Raw genomic sequence first — 22,033 nt, 5'->3', positions numbered from 1 at the left:
AGCCCAATTCTCTCCCTCCTTGACCATAGAACTTTGAACAAGTTGTTTCCTTCTGAGTTTCAGGTTTCTCATCTGTTAAATGGGCATAATACTTGATGATGCAACTGGTTTGGTTATCTCATGAGGCTGCTGGAGAGGGAGGAGGGAGCATTTTCTGCACAGGTGGCAGGGGCATCACTGCATTTACTCCAGAGAGAGTTGTATCTGGGCGGGGTAGCAAGCACCCCTCTAATTCAGACGGTGGGCTCTTCCATCAGCCAGCAAGGTGCTGATGCCTGCTCATGGGAACTATACTAATTGGGAGAGTCCACGGGGAATTTCTGGCAGGTTACAATAGGAGTAACGTTGAAGAAGCTTAAAAGCTGAAAGAGCAGTGTTCTCGGTGTGTGTCTCCGTGGGTGCACGGTGTGTGAAGTCACAGTGAATAATAATGGGCCGCTTCATGCTTTCCACCTTGGATGACAACCAGGAAGGTGGGGACAGCCAGTCAATATGAGAGAGAGCCCACAAACTTCTGCCACCGCCTCAGAGCAAGCACCCAGCCCTGCCAAGTCCCCTGTCATCCGGCAGTGATGGAGTGCAGAGAGAAGGGGGAGCGTGGGCCAGGCACGGCTGCAGAGGCCCATGGGGCCTGGAGGGTCTCAGAGGCCATGCAAAGGATTTGGGTCTTTATTCTAAGCACCCTGGGAATTCAGTGAAGTGTTAAGCAAAGGAGTCGTATGTTCAGTTTTGTGTTTTAAAAAGCTAATTCAGGCTGCTGTGTGGAGAATGCATTAAATGAGATAATCCATGTCAAGGACTTTGCTCAGGGCCTGGACTGTAATAAGTGGTCAGGAAACCTAATCCAGTTGCTGTTGTTAATCTGTTAGCTGCCAAGTGCCTGGTGGGAGTGGATGGCAGCTCTCAGCAAATGAGCCCTAGGCGCTTCCTCTCTCTAACAAAGGGACGGAATGGTTCCAGGCTCATTGGCCAAGGTTGGCTTAGCCTGGCAGGTTTCCACATCTAGCTGTGGACACTCAAAAAGGAGGCACTGATAGGAGAGAGTGAAAGCTTCCAACATAGAAGGCTGGTCAAAAATTGTTCTGAGCACCACCAGGAAGCCCCAGCAGCAAGGGCCGTGCCCCGGAGCAGGGGGCGGGGTGGTGATGGGAGGAAGCCATTCTTGCCTTGCTGGCTCTGGCCCAGCCCTCCTGCTGGCCTGGGTCACTTAACTGTCCAAATAGCTGGATTCCTAGGGGGCTTCTGGATTCCAAAACCTGAAGGAGAGGCAGGGATGACGCACAGGGGCAGACCATGCCTCCCAGGAGCAGGAGCTTGGCCAGGATGACAGACTTTTGGGCAGATTAGAGACTCCAGGGGGGAATGGGGTGGCCTTACAACCTGCCATTTCTGGGGCTGTTCTCCTCCTCCAGGAATCTGAATAGCAGGCAGCCTGTAATTGATGGCATCCACCCTTCTCGGCTTCTCTCCCCATGGCGTCCCATAGTAAAGTCCGTGAGGCCAGGACTCCAGGGACAGTGCTGTAGGCTCCTTTCTACTCTGTCGTCCATCCTCAACACTGACCCATGCTGTGACTCATCGGCGCAGAGATTCCCTGTTCTACGCAGCAGCCACGAGGCACATGCATCTATTGAGCACCTGGAAAGTGGCTGCATCAACTCCAGATGTGCTATGAGTGTAAAGTACATGCTGAATTTCAGAAAACTTAGTACAAAATAAGTAATGTTAATTATCTCACGAATAATTTTCCATATTGATCACATGTGGAAAGGACAATATTTAGCTATACTGGATTAAATCAAATGCATTATTAAAATAGATTCCACCTGTTTTGCCTTTTCTTTTAATGTGGCCACGATAACCTTTAAATTTGCATATCCGGCTGGCACCATATTTCTATTGGATGGAGCTGATCTAGGGCTGAACTAGGTGTTAGTGGTCCAATAAAACAAGGACAAATGAAAATCCTTTTAGTTCTTTCTGAGGTATAAATAGATGAGAAGGGAAAAATGAGTCCCTGACTGGTGAGGTGTTCACAGGGTGCCCACTGCCTTGAGATGGTGGGGTGAGAAGACTACCAGCATGGATTCATAACCCAGCTCTTCCTGTTCCTTCTGTGTGATGTTGGGCAAGTCACCTAACCTTTCTGAAGCTGTGCAGGCCCCTGTGAGTAACAGGAAGGTGGGGATAGACACTGGCAGGTGCCGGTGCCGCTCGGAGGAGATCCCGTGAAAGGGTGTGTGTGAATCTCCTAGTGGAGTGCTTGTGCTCAGTCAACAGGCTTTCCTTCCCCTCAGTGAGCTGCGGGGAGACCACTTACACCTGGCATTTCAGAACTGGGAGGGGCCTTCTGAAACGGCGGCCTGGGGTCCCTCTGGTTCTTCAGATCCACTATTCTTTCAACTGCTATTCTTTGTGCTGGTTGGGGTAGTAGATGAGGTGGACAGGGTCCCCTCCATCATGGAGAAGAGCTGCCCTGTGACCTGCAGTGGTGTAGAGGGGGCTGCTGGGGTGAGGCACAGTTTCGGCAAATGTCAGGAGCTCTTTCTCCCTTCCTGGTTCATGTCTCAGCTCCAGCTCTCTTGCAGCTCAGCTGGACTCTCCCATTCCCACTGGAAACTGCTGAAACCCCCTCCAGTCTGCTCACTTGTAACCAGCCCTCTTGTCAATGTCGGCTAAGCTCAGCACCACGATTTCTGGAAGGCCAGCCTGAAGGCAGCCGGTTGTGAGAGCTGGTTCTCCAACACACCGCATCCTGTCTCCAGCTCTCGAGGCTCGCTTGATGCCATGCCGGTACTCCTCTGGGCTTTCTCTCAGTTCATGCTGATCCCCAAGCGATGAGGGTCTGTCTGATGGTTCACCTTTCTGAAGAGCAAGGCTGAGCTTCAGGGGCAGAAAAAAGAAGGGACAGAAGATGACCAGCCTGCAAATGGGCAGATGGGGTCATGGTATGGGGATTCTCTGCAGGCAGGCAGGAATGCGGCTGGGTGTGCGTGTTGGAGGAAGTGGTCATGAAGCCCGCCACCATCCTGTGATACCCTGTGTTGAAACCATGGGATGCATTGGTTGCATTATATGTATTATTTATTTGAATCCTCTTAAAACCCTTTGGGGTAAATTCTATGTCATCCAGACCTTCCCTGGCTCACTCAAGGTATAAATGCTCAGTGACAGAGCCTGGTTTTAAATCCAAGTCTCTCTTATTCAAGAACCAAACACCAGACACTCTACATCCCACCTGCATGGTCAGAGGATTGCTAAAAATATTCCCTGCCATTGGCTGAAATGAAAGGTCAGGGGACAATGTCAGAGTCCCTTTGGGCCCACCCAGCCCATACTGGCATGGGTGGCTTCTCTTCTTCTCTGTTCTTGGCACAGGCTGGATGGATCCACATGGCTAAGTCTCTGGGGCCCTCAGATACACACTCACCAGAGCTATTTATGTTGCTTTCCAGCTTCAAACGTTTTAGGAGGAAGAGGTGACTATTACAGAGTTCATTCTTATTCAACGCAGTTGTCAGTGCACTTCTTGGGAGAATTAAACCTAATGATTTGAACATGGCTTAAACCAGGGCACAGATCAATGTCATGGTCACTTTTAAAGGGATGATATATATGAATATTTCTCATAGACTGCCTAGCTTATAGAAGGTGCTCAAAAAATTCCCTGGAAGGATAAGCTGTTATGATAGGATAAGGATAAGCTGATAAGTGTGGGATCTGTGGTTCTTAATCTTGGGTGTGCAGTGGAGCTGTTGGGAGATCTTGTGAAAATAAGGATTCCTTCCTGCTATTCTGATTCAGTAAATCACGGGTGGAGCCCTGGAGCTCCTCAGGTTCTCTGATGTGGGTTCCCTTTGGGTTACCCTTTGACATTCCCTGGACTGGGTTGATGGATTATATGGCAGGTAGGTCAGAGAGCCTAAGACTCAGGCTAAGTAACTCATTCTGGGTTATGCAACCAGGAATGAGAGACATAAGCCTTGAAAGAGGCACAGAGAGTATTCTAGAAAATGGGGTGGAGGTGAGGGGCAAGATGGTCCTAGGAGTAGGAAGAAGGCACTCCAAGGGGAACTGGTGGTATTCAAATGCACATACTTCCAGAGATTCTATGACTTTGATGCTTGTGAGGCCCTGTGCCTTTCATGTATGATCCTTGCTCTGCTGAAATAAATTCAAGATTCAGTTCAGCTGTTTCCTCCCCTAGGAATTCTGCCTTCTTCCCCTAAGGTTTAGTTACTTAGCTTATCCAGCACAAAATGATCTCTTTCATTTCTGTATCCTAATGACCAAAGAAAAGCTGTCATGTAGGAGCTTAATCAATTGATGATGGAGTTTGAACGGCTTAGCCGTTTTCTAGAATAGCTAGCAGGGACATTGAGGGGTTAAGCTCTACCAATATACTTTATTTTGTGCAAGGCTGCTAGGACATGCCACCAGCAAGGTGATGAGATTCCCTAATCTTGTAGGTTCAGAACTGGGGTCAGCAAAGTTGCTCTGGGGGAAGGGCTGAAATATTCCTGTTCAAGTGGAAATTGTGTGGGGATGGGCCATCAGGGAAAGCCACGGGGACCAATGGGGAGACTAGCAGTGTTAAGAAAGTATAAAGGGGAAAGGAGAAGGAGGGGAGGGAGAGAGAAAGAGGATGGAGGAGGAGGGAGAGAGAGCAAGAGATTTAATACTACTGTCCTTCTGTGTCTAAAATTACGTGTATTGTTCTCAAAGAATATTCAGAGCAGCCCCCATTTGGAATGTTAGCTAACTTGTCCGAAGCCCCATCATCCATGAAGAAGCAAATTCAGGATTTGAATTGACTCTCTGCACTCCAAGGCTGGTGTGCTGCCTTCTACACCCTGTGGACAGGAAAATGAGTAGCATGCTTGCCCTGGGGCCAGTGTCTCATTTCTGTGGCCACACTGGATATCACCACATAATCATCCTTTCTTTCTTTTCCCATTGATGCCAAGTAAGACCTCAGAATCCTTCACAACAACCATGTTCCTAGAACATACCACCTTCCTGTAAGATGTAGCATTTAAGATCAGACTTGCTGTTTATTTTGTTCAGCATTAACCCCTTCTAGAACTCAAGAGAATTTATTTCCAGTGGCTATTCCATTTGAAAACTCTGGGTATGCCTACATGCAATCATTATGTCGTGTATCTTAAATTACATACTGTTCTGTGTCAATTATATCAAGTAAAACTGGATAGATTCATATTTGTCTTTTGCCAAATTAAAATAAATAAAAAGTAAAAGAAAACTCTGGGACCCTGACTGTATTTATGGGGGGAAAGAAGAAAAAAAGAAAACTACAGTATTGAGCAGAGTTTGATTCTCTAAACCCAGACTGTGAGAAGATGGGAGTTATGGGGAAAAGGTATAAGCTATATTGGCAGCGAGAACTGCCAATGATCACAATGAAATAGAAATAACAGCAGTGTTCATTACCGAGTGCCAACTATGAGGCAGGAATTAAGGAAGTGCAGTATGTGAATTATTTCATGTACCCTTGACAATGACTTTATGCAGCTTACAGATGAGAAACCGAGGCACAGAAGGAATGTTTACTTTGCCCCAGGGCATACACCTGGAAATTAGAACCCAGATTCCAAGCCAGGTTCCCGAGCTGAGGTCTTTGGCAAAGCCCAGCATGCTCAGGTTTAGAAGGAAGGGACACTGTCAGATACCCCAGACGCCCTGAAGTCACTCCTGGGCCATTTCCCCTCCAGCCCCACTCATAAAAGGTCAGGGAGTTATGGGATGGGGGTGGAGATCCTAATCCCATCATCCCCATGGTTTATGCAGAAGTTAGTCATGATTTCATGGCAGCCCTGGCCAGTCCCTGCCCTGCTGTCACGTTGCAGAGCCCTGTAACTGGGCGCCCTGGGGAGGAAGTTAGCACAGGCAGGAAATGACTGGGCAGTGGGTTTCTGGGACCCCAGGGACAGCGATTTCAGGCTCCTGCCCTTCCCTTCCTTTTGCCACCACAGTGGAGTGGAGGGAGAGGACTGGGCATTAAGTGTCCCCTTCGTGTGGGGTCGCTGCAGGGCAGTTCCACTGAGGTTTCTCCCATCAGCTCTGTAACCTGACCCTTCGGATATCCCTAGTTTTAAAATGAGACAGCTGAGGTTTGCGGGGAGTGGGACGCGAACTCACTTCTGTCTGACTCTACACTGGGTCTCCCCAAGGAGAAATCAGGCCTGAATCAACAAGGAGCCAATCAGCACAGGCGAGAAGGACCGATACGTTCCCGAGAAATGATTTTGGGGCTTTGAGCCAGTTTTGGCCTCCCTGGGCTCGGTTTCCTCCCTTTTCCTTCGGGTTCCAGGGAGGCCTAAGTGTGACTGCACGTGCACAGACCTCCAGGGGAAACTTTCTCCCACTTCCTGCCATCATCAGGTTCACTGTGAAAGTACAAGTTTTTATTTCTCCTGGAACCATAAGATATTACAAAGATAGATGTGGTGGCAGGGACTAGGTTCGCCTCGGTGCTAGTTGAGGAAAATGTAAACATACTGACAAATCCTTACTTGTTGTTCAAGATGAAGGTGGCTGTATAGAATCCTATGGGGCTGGGGATGCATTTGCAGTTTTCTTGGGTGATTTTCTAGATTGACTAAGAGGGATCAGCATGACAATTGGCCTTCTCCTGACTGAACACACAGGCTTTGCGGTGAGCACTTTCAAAAACTATCATCTCTTTCCCAGGGGCTCATGTAGACCCTTGATACCCAGGGTGTGGTTAGGGGATCACCACCATTATCACCATCAGGACCTTGGCAGAAACACCGACTCAGGCCCCAGCCCAGACCTGCTGAATCAGAATCTGCATTTTTACATGACCCCTAGGTGACCTGTGTGCACATTACTGTTGGAGACAGGCTGATGCAGACAGCTTCCCCCCCGCACCCCAATCCCTTAGTGGAAGTTTCCATTTAAAATTAGGTTACAGCCTTTCAGGGTTATACAGCCTGCATGTACAACATTTCAGGGGTTAGGTGCCCCCCACACTGCTCGCCAGAGGCTTGTAGGGGCAGAGGAGCTTCCGGCCGTCATGACTGTAACTCTCAATTTATTTTTGTCTTTGTTGCATTAGAAACTGTCTAACATATGTGTCTATCCTAAGACAGAAGAAAAATGTCTTTACACCAAGATGGTGCATCAGTCAGTATTTATTATTATTTTTGTTCTTATGACTTTAAAAATGTTCCAGAGCATTTTTTTTTTCTCCTTCCTACTTTTGTTGAAGGGGAAACAGTTTGGCTCAAGGTTTGAGGATCATTTGGCTCTTCCATGGGCCACTAAAAGCTACAGAAGGAAAAGAAGAGAATTGGTCTTTGATGTGGGTGAGAGGCAGATAGAGTGGCAAGAGGCAGACTCTGTCTGGGGAGGTGCTGGGAGGGAGGACCAAGGAAAAGACCTCTGGGATGGAGGTGATTTGGGACTCAGCGACTGTGTTGGGTTGGAGTTCCAGCCCTCCATGCTCTGGTCTTTATTATGAACAGACATTTGAGATTACCCAGCCACAGAGCCTTCACAAAAGTGGGAATGTGACTCCCTTCTCCAAGTGCCCTCTATAGCCAGTGGGAATAGTTCCTGATCCATGCTGTGGGGTCTTCCTTCCATAGGAAACACAGACTCCATAGCTCTATTGTGGGTAGAATTGTGTCTCCCAAAAAGATGTGTTCAAGTCCTAACCCCTGCACCTGTGGACATGACCTTATTAGGAAATTGGGTTTTTGAAGATGTAATCAAGTTCAGAGGGGGTTCATACTGGATTAGGGTGGATCTTAATGCAGTGACTAGTGTCCTTCTAAGAAGAGATACCAGTCCCTTTGGACACAGCCATCCGCAGGGACAATGCCATAGACGATAATGGAGGTAGAGTTTAGAGTGGTGCAGCCACAAGGCAAAGCACACCAAGGACAGGTGGCCACCTCCAGGAGTGAGGAGGAGACCAAGAAGGTCCTTCTTTAGAGTCATGAGAGGAAGTATGGCCCTGCCTGTGCTTTCATTTAGACTTCTAGGCTCCAGAACTATGAGTAAATAAATTTCTCGTGTTTTAAGCCACCCAGTTTGGTAGTTTGTGATGGCAAACTAATCCAAGCCCCTAAGAATACAGGGGACTCCTGCATACCTAGTAGGTGGTGGCAAGGAGCCCCATGTCTCTCTTTTTGGGGGGCTCTGTGGAAAGGAGGACCCCCCTCATTCAGAGAGGCGTTATCCTCATAGGGATCCCAGCCACAACTCGGATGTTGATTTACCCAATTCTTGCAACCAATCTACCTCAGTTTGAGAACACCCATCATTCTACATGTCTAATCTTGCATGTATCTCACATAACTTATTGCCATTGATTTAGAAAAAAAAAATTCCAGTCTCTAGCTTTCTCTAAGGCTTTGATCATCTGTAACCAGCCAGAGGAATGGCCTTTGGGGGCCACCACTTAGTTACGGTTTTCAAGCCATTTCCCCTATTCATGATTTTGCAACTGCAGAGTGCAGACTGCTGTACATTTGCATAAAGCCACTTTATCCTTTTTCTTTCGGGTTCTGTAAAGCCACCCAGCACCCTCCACACATGAGTCACATGCAGCGGCCCCCGGGGTGGAGGTGCCTTCTACAGCTCCTACACCCTCCCCAGCAGGCCTCCCTTCCCTCCTCTTCAGAGCTGTGCCTCATTTGCTGCTGGGCAAAACTCAGTCTTGCTGCAAATTTCGGTGCCTGCCTGTTTGTGCGTAATTGGGTTGGATTTACATTAAGAGGGTTCCCTGTGGTGAAAACCACACTGCTATTTCCAATCTGAAGCTGCATAAAACATTCAATTTTCTAACTATCCGTCAGCTGTTAGTGCTGTGAAAAACGAAGTCTGCCCGGATGGATGGGAGGCTCCCACTCAGTCCTGTAAACCCCCGATTATTTGTGCTACCAGAGGGGATAATATTATATGGTTGTGGATAATGAAGTGTTATTCATCTAAGTATCCACTCATTCATTCAACAAGTATATTTGAGAATCCAGGCTGTGTTAGGCACTGTTCTGAGTGCCTGATCAGATCAAATCCTTTCTCGATTAAAAACTGGTTTCTTTTTGCATAATCTAAACTAGTGGTCAGCATATTCTTTTTGTAGAGGGCCAGAGAACGTATATTTTTGGCTCTGTGGGCTATGAGGTGTTGGTCGCAACTGTTCAATTCTGCCCTTACAGCTTGAAAGCAACCGCAGACAGTATGTATCAGGATGGGTGTGGCTGTGTTGTAATAAAACTTTATTTGTAAAAACAGATAGCAGGCCAGTCTTGGCCTGTGGGCCATAGTTTGTTGGCCTCTAATCTAAATAGCTTACCTTATCCTACTGAGCCCTGTGACCTGCTTCCTGCCTCCTTCCTTGTGTTCACCATACATGGCTCTCCCTCCCATTCTTTCCATTTTGGGTACAATCCCCTACCTTTTACTCCAAGAACCACAAAGCTCTTCCATGCCCCAGGATCTTTGCATATCCTACTCCCTCTACCCTAAGAAATTCTCTCTTCTTGGCTCTTTACAAAGAGAGTTCTTCATGTTAATGGGGTAATGGGATCACATCAAATGCCATCCTTTGTTTCTTATGTGACAGCCTCATTGGATGGAGCCTCCTTTGAATGCTTTTCCCACTGAAAGTGCCATCCTTCAGTGTCTCTTGCGTCATTCCTTTAGTTTCCACCCTTGGAAGGCATAATGCACACATTCATTATCCTGTTTACTTGCATTTTGGTTTTGGCTTCTGTGTCCCTTCCCCTTCCTGCCCTTGCATTTAAGCCCCAAGAAGGCAGGTTCCCTGCCTGTCTCATTCTCTGCTTTCTCCTATTCTTGGCTTGATGCTTAGGGTAGAGTGGTCTCTTGACTGACAAAGCAAATATTTAGGACCTCCCAATAAGTAATTATTTAATTAGTAAGAGACATCCCATGACTTCTGGGAGCTCACTGTCCAGTAGGGGACAGACAGGTGCACAAACTCAGCATACCATGTGAGGAGGATCATGGCAGAGGCATGCCTGAGTCAGGGGCTGGGGGATACTGAGCAAGGAGGCTGCCCGAGTCAGAGCAGCCCCACAGTGGATGAGGAATAAAGCAAGGGTCCAAGGCACAGACAGACAGTGGGAAACAAGAGTGTGGGGCAGGGCAGGTAGGCAAAGAGCTCCACATTGCAGGCAGAAGCAGAAAGGGAAGGGAGAAGGTAACTGATGTTTAGGGAACATGAACTAGGGGACAGCTACCCATTCGGGTATTCTGCATACTTTCCTTGCAATGGTCTTTCAGTATAAATATTATCATTGTTATTAACAAATATTATGTAAATATTATTATTGTTCCTGTTCTATAAATATAGAAACTGAGGATCAGAGAGGGTAGGTGACCAGGCCACAGCTACACAGCTGGTAAGCCAGGATTCATACCTAAGTCTTCTTTGATCTGTGTCATGTGACCCAAGATGTGTGGTAGGGACGATGTATGTATTAATTAGCCTGCAGTTATTGTTAGGAAGGTGTTTCCTGCTCCCCAGATCTTGCCCTGGATTTAGTTATCTTCTCTTGGTCTCTCTCTGATAAGCAGGTGAAACCCTTGGGGTAGCTGTTTGCTCCTCCAGCTGCCCCTTTCTCAGGCCCAGCCTGCTATGCTGGATGGGAGGGCAGAGTGGGAAGAGGCCTTTAGTGAGCATCTGAGCAGCTCATATACTCTTGATCTCATGGTTGCTTGTGATCTTCACAACAGCCACATCAAGATGGAAACTGCTGTCCCATTTTACAGAGGAGTTAACAGCTGCTGGGGAGGGTTGACAGCTTATAGTCTCCAGTAAAGGACCAAGAGCCAGATGTCCAATGCCTGCCCTGTGCCCCACCTCCACCCTGCACAGCTTGGCACCCTGAAGGCTGACTGAGGTGGGGCCCAGGGCTTGGAGAGGGTGACGAGGCAGCTGGCTTCAGGTGGCCTCTCTGCATGGTGATGGCCTCTTCCTAAGTAGAGACAGAGAGGGGACAATGGGAGCCCACCTGTGTAAGCAGGGACATCAAATTGCCTGAGGAGAAGCTATTAGATATATGAGGAAATTCTTAGCCAATTCTGCTAGAGAAAAAAGTGCTTACCATTTTTTTTCCCCCACTGAGTGTTCATATAAACCTTATGGGTGATGGAGACGAGAGGATGCTGCTCCTGAAAGCCAGCCAGTCTCCTCCTCCCCAGGGGGATTGGGAGTGATTTCATTCTGCCAGCTAACGTTGTTCGAGGCCGACTTTATCTCCCCCAGTGCTCATCAGAGCTGCTAATAGGCCCTTCAGAGCTCATAAAGAGATGACCAAATCTGGCGCTGGGGGCTCCAGCTCATTTATCTTCGGCAGGCCCGATCAGATCTGATTTTGTACGCTGACGGCTGGATGCTCAGGTGTGGTCTGGCCCGCATCTCAGACACCTGCTCAGTATGGCTGGGGCCCTCTGACCCCCAGGGCTCACTGCTCTGGCATGGCGGACAGACACTTACCTGCCTGCCAGCCGAATCGACCTGTGGATGAGAAAACAAAGGCATTTAGGTCTGCAAGGGAACATGAAGCCCACTGATGGGAGTGTCAGTTACCACCTGGGTACTCCACATGCCGCAGTTGTTTCTGGGAGTGTGTGGGTGTGTCCATCCCGTGAGCCCTTTGCCTCTTGCTATGTCTATTGTCAATCAGTTTGTAAGCTTATGCAGAGGGAGAATGTAAAACAAATGTGAAGTCCCAATACACACAGATGCATCCCCCACCACAAATATGTTTACCAAATCCCTATTTAGCACCTTTTAAAGAACCAGTAACATTTTGCAATCTTGCAGACAAATGCTTTTTAGCTGAAAGCTGGGCTCATCTTTTTCGTGAATATCTCTTCTTCCTCTAATTAGATGAGACAGTTTGCATAAAAAGTGATTGGGGGATTTCCATCAATATATTTAACACATATGTTCTTCAATTAAAGGAAATAGTGAGGGTGATGATAGTATCATCACTAGCATTTGAGTGCTTATGGTGTGTGCCAGATGCATGATGATCATGTACATCTCATAAAAACTCAACAGAGCAAATCACCATTTTACAGATGAGGAAACTGAACATTAGGAAATATTCTGGTGAATGTTGCTTTACTATTGCTAATAATAATGTTCTACTATTAGAGTAGTTAAGTTTCATTAAAAGAATGTTTGGCTACTGTTGCCTAACAAACTGTCACATAACACAATAGGATAGAACAACATACATTTAAGTAAGGGCATAGGTTTTGTGGACCGGGAATTTGGAAAGGGCATGGCAGGGCTGTTTTTCCTGCCCTACGATGGCTAATGCCTGGCCTGGAGATTCACGAATGGCTGGAGTAACTGGGAAAGCTGTAGTTTGGAACAGTTGGGCCAGAGGATTGGCTTCTAAGATGGCTTCTTCACTCCCATGCCTGGCCTGCACTGGGCTGGCCAAAGGCTGGGTTCAGCCAGAACTACAGACTGGAGCGTCTCCACGGCCACTCCAGCATGATGGTCTCAGGAGAATCAGCCTTCTTATGTGGTGGCTTAGGACTCCAAGAGTGAGTTCCTGCAGAACCAGGCAGAAGTTACATGGCCTTTTGTGATCTCTCCTTGGAAGTCACATGGTGTCACTTCTACTGAATTCTATAGGTTCAAACAGTTCCACGTTCACTCCGACTTGAGGGAAGGGAACAGAGTCTCCAACTCTCAATGGGACAAGAGTCAGAGAACCTGGTGCCATGTTTTAAAACTCTGTCAGAGAGGTTAACTAACCTGCCCAAGATTTCAGAGTGAAGAAGAGGCAGCCCAGGGATTCAAGGTCAGGTAATCTGACTCTAGAGCCTTCTTTCTTAGTGACCATATGATACCTCTAGTTTTGCTAGACCTGCAATAGATGCCAAATTTATTAAATAAACTATGATCCAGTTTAATTTGTATCAATCTGTAGGGAAGACAAAGAAATAGACAAGGAGCATTCTTTCAGGGGGTGGATGGGAGACTGGTAAGAATCTGAAATCAGGCTGTGAAAGGGAATTTTCAGGAGTGTTTCCTGCCAGGAGTATTTTCACGATCAGAATTAAATCTGAGATGCATTCAGACTATAGAGGAACAGAAGAGATTTTCTTTACCTAAGTTTTTGCATTTACTCTGTGGAAAGTTCTGCCCTCATAGCTGAAAATAAGAATGGTGGTCCGGTACCAGCCAGTGGGCTCAAAGAGTCTGTGGTGTTTCTATGAGCACTGGGAGAATCCATAAGACCTGACGCTGGGGTTTGCCAAGAACTTAACGTGAATCTGTGGAGCCTGTGTCTGCATGTGTTCAGCCCAGAAGCAGCCTTAGGGCATGTTGAGGGAGTACGGCGCGGGCACCAAAATGGCTGGGCTGGGCTCGGAGTTTGCAGGGTTTGCAATCTGCCTGCAAAATCGAAGGGTCTTTGGTGGTGATACCTCCTGCGACTCTCTTCGTGGGAGATAAAATTAGAGGAGTGACTCTTGTGGGTACCACATGGGCAAGAGGCAAAGAGATGTACAGACAGATTCACTGGAGTCATTTGTGCCCAGCTGAGGCACTTAATCCAAGCTTTGGACGAAGTGCCCTGACTTTGCCTTTGATTGGCATCTGGACCACAGGAGCAACAACTGGCCAGACCTGTTCTGGCCAGCCAGGGCAGGGCACGGGAGCCTCCTGCCTCACCTGGAGAGACATGTATTCACAGGCCCACAGTCAGCTTCCCTTGAGGCTGGAGGGTTGTGCCAGGGAGAAGCACTTGCACAGGCCCCCTCAGCAGGCCCTGAGTCGCAGCACCGGGAGGTGGCCTGGCTGGTGATACAGGCAGACAGGACTGGAGTTCGCTGGCAGGCCCAGGCTGATTATTCACTCTGATGAGCAGTGTGTCCCCTTGTTGGTGTTTGTGCAGCACAGAATGAGATCTCTCCCACTGAAATGAGGTGTAGTCTTCTCCTGTACTAAGAATCGCTGAGCCATTTAACACTGAGGGTTTATCAAGAACTATGCTGAGAATTTTCTCTTGGGGTGCTTTCTCCCAGAAGCAGACCCAAAGACCAAGATTCCAGTACGAGTAGTTTCTTTGGGAAGTTGAACACAGTCAATGAAATAGGGGAATGATACAAGGAAATTCAGGCAGCAATGAAGAGCGTAGTATCAAGCCAGCTGTCACGGTGGGCAGTCGGAGCCTACACCCATGGGGATGCTGTGGAAGACTGCGTAATGCACACTCTTCAGAATCATCCCACCTGAGGAGCCCGAGAGCTGGGGTATTCATACACCGGGTGCCGGGGACACTAATTCCTTAGCACTTCTGGCCCTCTGTATGCCTTCGCACACATACACATGCACACACACACCACACACACACACACACAATGAAACTTTCTGCAGTTTTGGCCACATTTTATAAATAAACTGACTCTTAGGCATACAGAGGCAGGGGTGGGAGCAGGAAATCCACCTGGGCTCCTTGAAAGCCCCACGGGGCTGGGCGGGGCCCCAACGGCATTATCTCACTTCATTCTTGTAGCAATCAGATGAGGAAGGCACTGTTTGTACCCATTTTATAGATAGGAAACTGAGGCTCAGAAAGAAGAGGTCTACTTGAGTGGAGTTGCTGGAGTTCGAGTTAAGAGCATGACTCATAGGTTTAAACAGTGAACTACACTGCCTCCCTAAGTATAAAGTTACAAAAGTGAATAGGAATTGGCCGCCCCAATTCCTCTTTTCAGAGGTGAGCAGACCTGGTTGTATTTCAGGAAATCATGGTTTGACTCCTAAGGGCAGAGTTCAGGTAATGGAGCATTCTTATTTTAAGGGACAAGTGGAGGTGGGAACATGTCATGCTGGGGCTAAGGGAGCTGGGATCTTGTACAATTGTCCTTGAGCTTTCACAAGAAGGGGCAGGGATGGGAGGCAGACAGAGCTGGGGATGTGAGCATGGAGCTGATGAGAATGGGCAGGGAGCAGGTAAGGGACAGAAGGCGGAGATCCTCTGTGTTCCACAGGGAGTTATGGGTTTGTCAGGCTGGCTCGAGGAAGAGGACAAGGTGCCCTCTCCCATCCATCCCTGTGCCATTTGCGTGAGCTTTGGGTGACTACCCGATCATTCATACCTACCTCTGCCCTACCACTTCTCTTGCTCTTCTAAAACTTCTTGAAGGTTTATCAAGGAGAGGCCCCTGAAGACCTCCCAAATGTTCCTTCTAAACCCTTAGTGTGCTACACTTAGTCTGAAGACCCTCTTTCCCCAAACCCTATTCCTTCCAGTCCCCCAAGCTACAGAGGCTGCCTTGAATTGAACCCAGGCCCTCCAAACCCTTGAGGATCAGGTGGTTTGGACAGTAGGCACACTCTCCAGCGGGCAGCCTCTAACTGTCTCCAGCAGGCCTTCCGCAGCTCTTATTCATATTCCTATTGGCCCCCAGGGCTATCCCAGCATACCTGGGGACCTCGAATACTGGGGAGGTGACTTAAATTCTACACATAAAGATAAGGCATTATGATAGTTATAAGGCCCTCTTACTTTTCTTCATTTATTCATTCGTCTAGTGTCCTTTCCATCTAACCACTCAACCTACTATGTGGCAGATATTGTGTCAGGGACTAGGCATGTGGCTGTGAAGAAATGTCAATGCCTAGGCTCCCCATGGAGCTTAGAGTCAATTTGGGGGACAGAGACATAAAGTTAACAAGCATAAAATATATTCTAAGAATAACTATTGCGATAAACGACTGCATAATAGAAAATAAATGTGATGAGGATAGGAATCTACCAAGATAGGATGGTCATTAAAGATTTATCTGTGGAGTAGATATTTTTAAGCAGACATCTACTGAGACGTGGCAAGGAGCTAACCATGTCAAGAGAGGGAAAGAGTGTTACAGGATCTCGGACATCGTGGATGTGGCCCTTGAGGTGAGAAGTAGCTGGGCAACCTCAGAAGCAGAGATGAGTCCATCCCATCCCAGTGGGTGAGGGGGAAGGTGGCATCAGATGAGGCTGTAGACGCAGAAAGGAGATGGGTCATGTAGGGCTTTATGAGCCACACCAAGGACCCTGGATTCTGCTGAAGGCAAATGAGAAACCATTGTGGAATTTTCAGTATGGTGCTGACAAGTTTTCTTCATTAAAAAGAAGTGACTCCAGACACTCTAGGAAAATAAGATTACAGCAAGGAAAGAGTGGACTCCAGGAGACCTGCTTGAAGTCTGTTGCATCTGTTTGGTGACAGATGATGGTGGTGGCCTGATGGAGATGGAGACATGACAAGATGGAGATGTGTTTTGGAAGTTGAAACAGAAGGATTTTCTGAAGGACTTTATAGGAAAGAGCTCAATTCTTTGGAAAGAATCAGGAGTCCACCTTGTTCAGATCCCTCAGGACAATAAATTAGACATGTGTTGACTCATTGCGGTCTGGGTAATAAATGGAAAACAACCAAACAAAAAGTCAGACTTAAATCACACACAGACTCTTTGATGGGCAGAGTACCCTTTCCCTGGAAAATGTACACATATGCTTACAAAAATGTTGGGGTACAATTTCAGGCGAGTTCTGGCTTCCTGAAGACCCTCCATGGACCCCCACCCAACCCACAGTGGACTAAGAGGGTCATATGTCTGTGGATCCAATATTTAAAAATACATGAACTAGAGACTGACTCTGACTCTCCATATTCTAGAAATCTGAAACTTGAAGAGTGGACAATGGCCAGCTTCCTTTCAGTCAGGTTTATACATAATCAATCTCCAGCCTATGTTCTCCAGGACAGGAATTCCATGCATCTCCTTCAGGGGGCCCTGCGGTGTTGTGCCACGATTAAAATGCAGTCCAATCCTGTTCCCATTTGCTCAGTCCCCTGAGAGAGAGGCGGGCCCAAGTGAAGAACATGGGAATATGAACATGGGGTTATTAGGATGGTGGTATTCCGGGTCATTCTTTTCTAATTTTGAGTTTTCTGTTTTGCTGGTATAACATTACTTGAGCAATACATTTTAAAAACAACCCCAATGAGATTGGAGTTCAGACATTACATCCAATTTCAGCTTAAAAAATAAACAAAACAAAATATCCAAAAATAATCAGTAAAGCTTTTGCTTTTCACCAGTAGATGAATTTTTTTTTCCCTCTGTGTCTAAATTTTTTAAAATTGTGTCTCTTTCCCATGTGTCTTTTAAATAAAAAAGTTAAGATCATACATTTCAATACATCTGAGATGTGCTTATGTTATGCATTAGTCATCAGAACTTCTTGCTCTTCCCAAGATTTGGGAAGGCTTGTCATGACTCCATACCTGGCATATGCTGTTCCCTCTGTCTAGAATGCCCTGTCTGCTATGCTTTCCTGAGAAACTTGTACTTGTGTTTTTTTTTAGGAGGGAAGGAGAGGTCCTCTTCTCAGCCTTCGCAACTCCATAGACAAAGGTGTTCCTTCTGTTTTCTCTACTCCACCACCCAGTATACTCTGCTTACTATGAGCAACTCAGTTTTCTATGAATGAGATGATAGGTAGTGTCCAGGTCACCCTGAGATATCAGAAAAATGACCTGAGGTCAAGTAAGACAGTGGCACGGGCACATCTGCATTCGGAATGATTTCTCTTACGGCCCTGCAAGGGTGGAGTGGAGGAGAACAAAGCTGGAGATGAGCATGATGGTCCAGACAAGACCTGGAGCCCTTGACTTTTGGGAAACCTTGCTGGTACCTACCAACCACGTGTCCTGGCTGGATTTCTTTTTGTTTGCTAACTTTGGAGGCTGATAGAGCGCCTGGGTCTTCAACAGATTTCATTTTCCTCCAATGCAGTGCTTCTCACTGTGTGATCTGTCTGCCACTGGGGCTTGTCTGTGGATTTTTTTTACCAGCCTTCCATGAGATAAGTAGAGACTGAGAATAAGCTTTCATAACCGCTAATAAGAACTTCATTTCCAAGTACACTATCATTCTTTTCTAGTAACTCATTTTTATTTTATTTTACTCAAGTATTGGCAGGCAGTGGATTAGAATGAAATAAACAAAAGACAACCACATAAAACCAGCCCTTTACCAGAGAGAGTTCTGGACGCACAGTGTCATGTCCCCTGTGGAGTTTTCTCTCTCTTTTTCTTTGCTGCGGGAGGAGGACTTTTGCTATTTGCTGGATTTTAATGAGATCGGATATCAAGCAAGCTGAGTTTTAGATACTTCCAATTGTTTTTACTTTATGGGTATTTCCTGGTCCCTAAGATTCAATTTCCCTCTGGTTATAAAACTGCGAAGTGTTTGTCTGGGTGGAGAGCGGACTGTTTAAATGTTTAACCCCACATTCCCACCTACATGTATCTCTCTGCCTTTAATTAATAGACGTCATATTTTAGAGTAGTTCCAGGCTTATAGGAAAATTGAGAAGAAAGTAGAGAGAGTTCTCACATACTTCCTCTCCTCTGGCACACAATTTCCCCTACTATTAACATCTTGCACTAGTGTGGAACATTTGTTACAACTGACAAGTCAATGCAAATACATTATTATTAATAAGGAAAGTCCGTAATTTACATTAGGGTTCACTCTTTGTGTTGTGCATTCTGTGGGTTTGGACAGTTGTATACTGCCATGTATCTGCCATGACAGTCAGGGTCACGCAGAGGAATTTCACTGCCACAGAGTCCCACTGAGCCACCTTGTCATCCTTCCCTAGCTCTCTCCGAGCCCCTGGTAACCACTATTCGCTGTCTCCATAGTTTTGCCCTTTCAAGAATCTCATGTGGCTAGAGTCAGTCGGTAGCCTTTTCTATGCCTCTTTCTTGTTCCTTTCCCCCCAGTCTTCAGGGCCCTTGTATCCTCTCAGTACACACAGCCTTCCTCTAAAAGAGAACAGAAAATTAAGAAACTGAGAAAAGCCCATATCTAACTTGCTCACAAAATCATTCAGTGTGAAAGGCATTTGGGGGATCATTTCCTACTTCTTCCCATCTTCCCATCAAGAACTAAGCACTGACTTTCTGCCCTTCTCGGGAGAGCCAGGCCTCTCCCTCCGGCTTGGTCTGCTCACTTCTTGTTTTCCTAAAAGCAAGGGCCTCTTTGCCTGCGCCGTGTCTGCGGGGTAATTACCTTGTGTCTGTTCTGCTGCCTTCAAATAATTTTTCCCACCTTCAGAGCAATTGCTCCCACTTCTTATCTCTACCATGATCCTCTGCAGGGCGCAGGAGACCTGTCTCTTGGCTCTTATATTTTCGCTTCTGATGTTAAAATGTCCCCTTGAACCTGCATTTACAGACACCAGCAAGCCCGAGTGTCTTCGCGTCAGCTGACACATCTTGGGGGCAGGGTGTTTGCAACTACAGCCTGAGCCGGCTGTGGGATCAGGGAGCTGCCGAGGCCAGGGGAGGCCTGGCCAGGGAGCATGTTTGGTGAGTGACGGGGTTATTATTATGAATGCTATGTGCGTGCAGGTAAAGTTCTGTGGCAGGGGCACTTACCTCCCTTTATCTTGTTTAGCTGTAAAGACAGACATCCATACACATACACATATGCAGAGACAGAGACTGGGCCTGTCCACGGAGGGGGAAGTGGAGTCAGACCGAGGATCGCTCCCACGTTCCAGAACCATCCTTCCACACAGCCTCTGTCTTCTCAAAGCTTCCTCTTTATTGCTGGCAGGCCATCCTCTTCCAGGGGGCATGAGTATCTCTTAATCTTAAATTGGAGGGCTGATCTCCCTTCTTCTCAGCTTTCTGGTTCTAATATTCCTCCTCTCCACTTATATTTTTTCTTAAGATGTAAATTTCTCCCTCTGGAATATTTTCTCCCACTTTTATTTCTTTCAAGGAAAAAAAAAAAACAAAAACCCAGCCTAACAGTGATCTTAGCCCCCTTGCCCAGGAATAGCACTTCTCGGGGGAACCCACCTCTCTTGCTCTTCTGCCACGTGTGTCCATATTCTGTGTTGCAACGAGTTGATCATCATCCCTTCAGGCCTGCTTGGGAAATGTGGGTCCTGTGTGTGGGCCTCATGTCCCCAGAAAGAAGGAGAGTAGGCATACCCAGTGTCAGTCATCTGGGGGCCAGGCCATACTTAGCCGGAAAATTCAGCCTCAGGAGGCACAGCAAAGACCTCCCAGTCTGTCCACTTCGGTTTCAGCCTTTAAGGAGACTGGTTGTCTTTAGGGTGGTTCATGTGTCAGGGGTTCAGGATGGCGTCCTTGATGCGAGGTGTGGTGGGAACTGGGAAGAGGCCCCTTTGCTAATGGCCATAAGCCGAAGGTGGGCAGCAACCTTCATCTTGGGAGGGAGCAGTTCTGGTTATTTCTTGCCTGTTCACTCACTCCAGTGGCCTTCACTTAAGACCTTTAGGAAAGCCTTATTGGAACCTTAGAAACTTGTCTCAAAACCCTGCTGAATCCAGGGAAGACCTTGCCTTGCCGTTTTGGGGGAGCAATAAAAATACCTGTCGAGGTCAGCTGGAGCAGCAAGGAAGGTTCTAGAGTTCATGTTTTTAAAACATGCCTCCTGTTCTAAAGTAATCACAATATGCTGATCACCATTATCTTCTGAATCTTAGACATCCTACGAAGTGACACTGCTCTTGCTTCTATTTTACAGATGAGGAAACAGGACATTTGAGAGTGTATATTCCAACTGCCATCTGACATCCTCTATTTTCTGTTATCCTGGGAGGATCTGTTTTGCAGATTAAAAGAGAAAGTTGAACATTTTTGTTACATTTCATAACGTGCAAAGCACCTTCATGTAAGTGGTCTTACCTTGCTGGCTGAATTCTGTGTAAAGCACGATAGAGTCTTTTATCTTTGTTTTTTTTTTTTTTTTTTAATTTTAAAAGCAGAAAGCTGCAGTCCCTAGGGATTATGTAATTTGGAAACCACATGCCAATAGATGGAGGAGCTGGGACTCAAAATTATTTCAATTTCCAGACTAATCTCACCGGTGTTTATTTTGGCCTAATGAAGAACATAACCAGGTATGAAAAAGCCCAAGATTGGCAATAGTCTAATAGTGCAGACTGGGATACAGAAGGACCCCGAGCCCCACAGAGCTGCTCAATCAGGCTTTCTGTATATTTGCTTGGTACATCCCCACCTTGTTCTAGAAGTGACCACAAGGACTTCTCTAGCTGTGTCAGATATTTCAACGTGTCAGTTAATAGGCTCTGTCAAAGAGCCAACATAATGTGGAGAAGAGAAACAATCACGTGGATACCTTGGGCCTACAGCTGCTTTGCCAGTTCACAGAACACTAAGGGGAGCATCTGAAGGTTTTTTTTTTCTGCTTAAAGGAATCCAGTGATTGTTGTTTTTCTCTGTGTCAACCACCGCAGGCTACTGACAGACCGTAATGCCCTGACAACTCCCGAATGCCAGAGGAGAGAAGGGATTTACGTCTGAGGACCTTGACTACTTTCATGAGCAGGGATTACCAGCTACGCACAGTCTCAGAAAGAATATCTCTTACAGGTTGTGAGGATAAGCTGAGGAAACATTAGCCATAGCTCGCTGGATTCATAACGATATTCCAAGACAAATGTTCCTCAGGGGCTGGGCTTTTATCCTGCGTCTGTCACGCACTCAGGGTGTGACACGGGGGAATGTTCTTTCCCTCCCTGAGCCGCAGGTCCCCATCCATGAAGCAGGGAGTTTGGGAATCTGAGGTCCCTGATATCATGCCTTGAACAGGGTCAGGTTGGGAATCCAGACGCTTAGGCTTGTTGGGAAAAGAGGCAGCCAGGATGGGCAGGGCTTGTGTTAGGTGATGAGAAAGGGGCACAGTGGCCAGGACTTGAGCCAGTCCGGAAAGAAAGTCAAAAGAGGTTTGATCTGGGGGCTGAAGAGGACAGCAGGAGTGGTAGTCAGGCCAGGTCAGATTCTGGGCAGACCGCCTGGTTTGGGGAATGGCATCAATGTGTGGGGAGAGGCTGTTAAGGCCGGACAGGTGGCAGGGCCCAAGCCAAGTGGACTGGAGGTCAGGACAGGACATTAGTTCTAAACAAGGCGCCTGGGTACACAG

Source organism: Manis pentadactyla, chromosome 5 (genome assembly GCF_030020395.1).
Source record: "Manis pentadactyla isolate mManPen7 chromosome 5, mManPen7.hap1, whole genome shotgun sequence".
Taxonomy (NCBI): Eukaryota; Metazoa; Chordata; class Mammalia; order Pholidota; family Manidae; genus Manis; species Manis pentadactyla.
The sequence above is the reverse complement of the archived record's forward strand: the minus strand, read 5'-3'. Positions refer to the sequence as shown.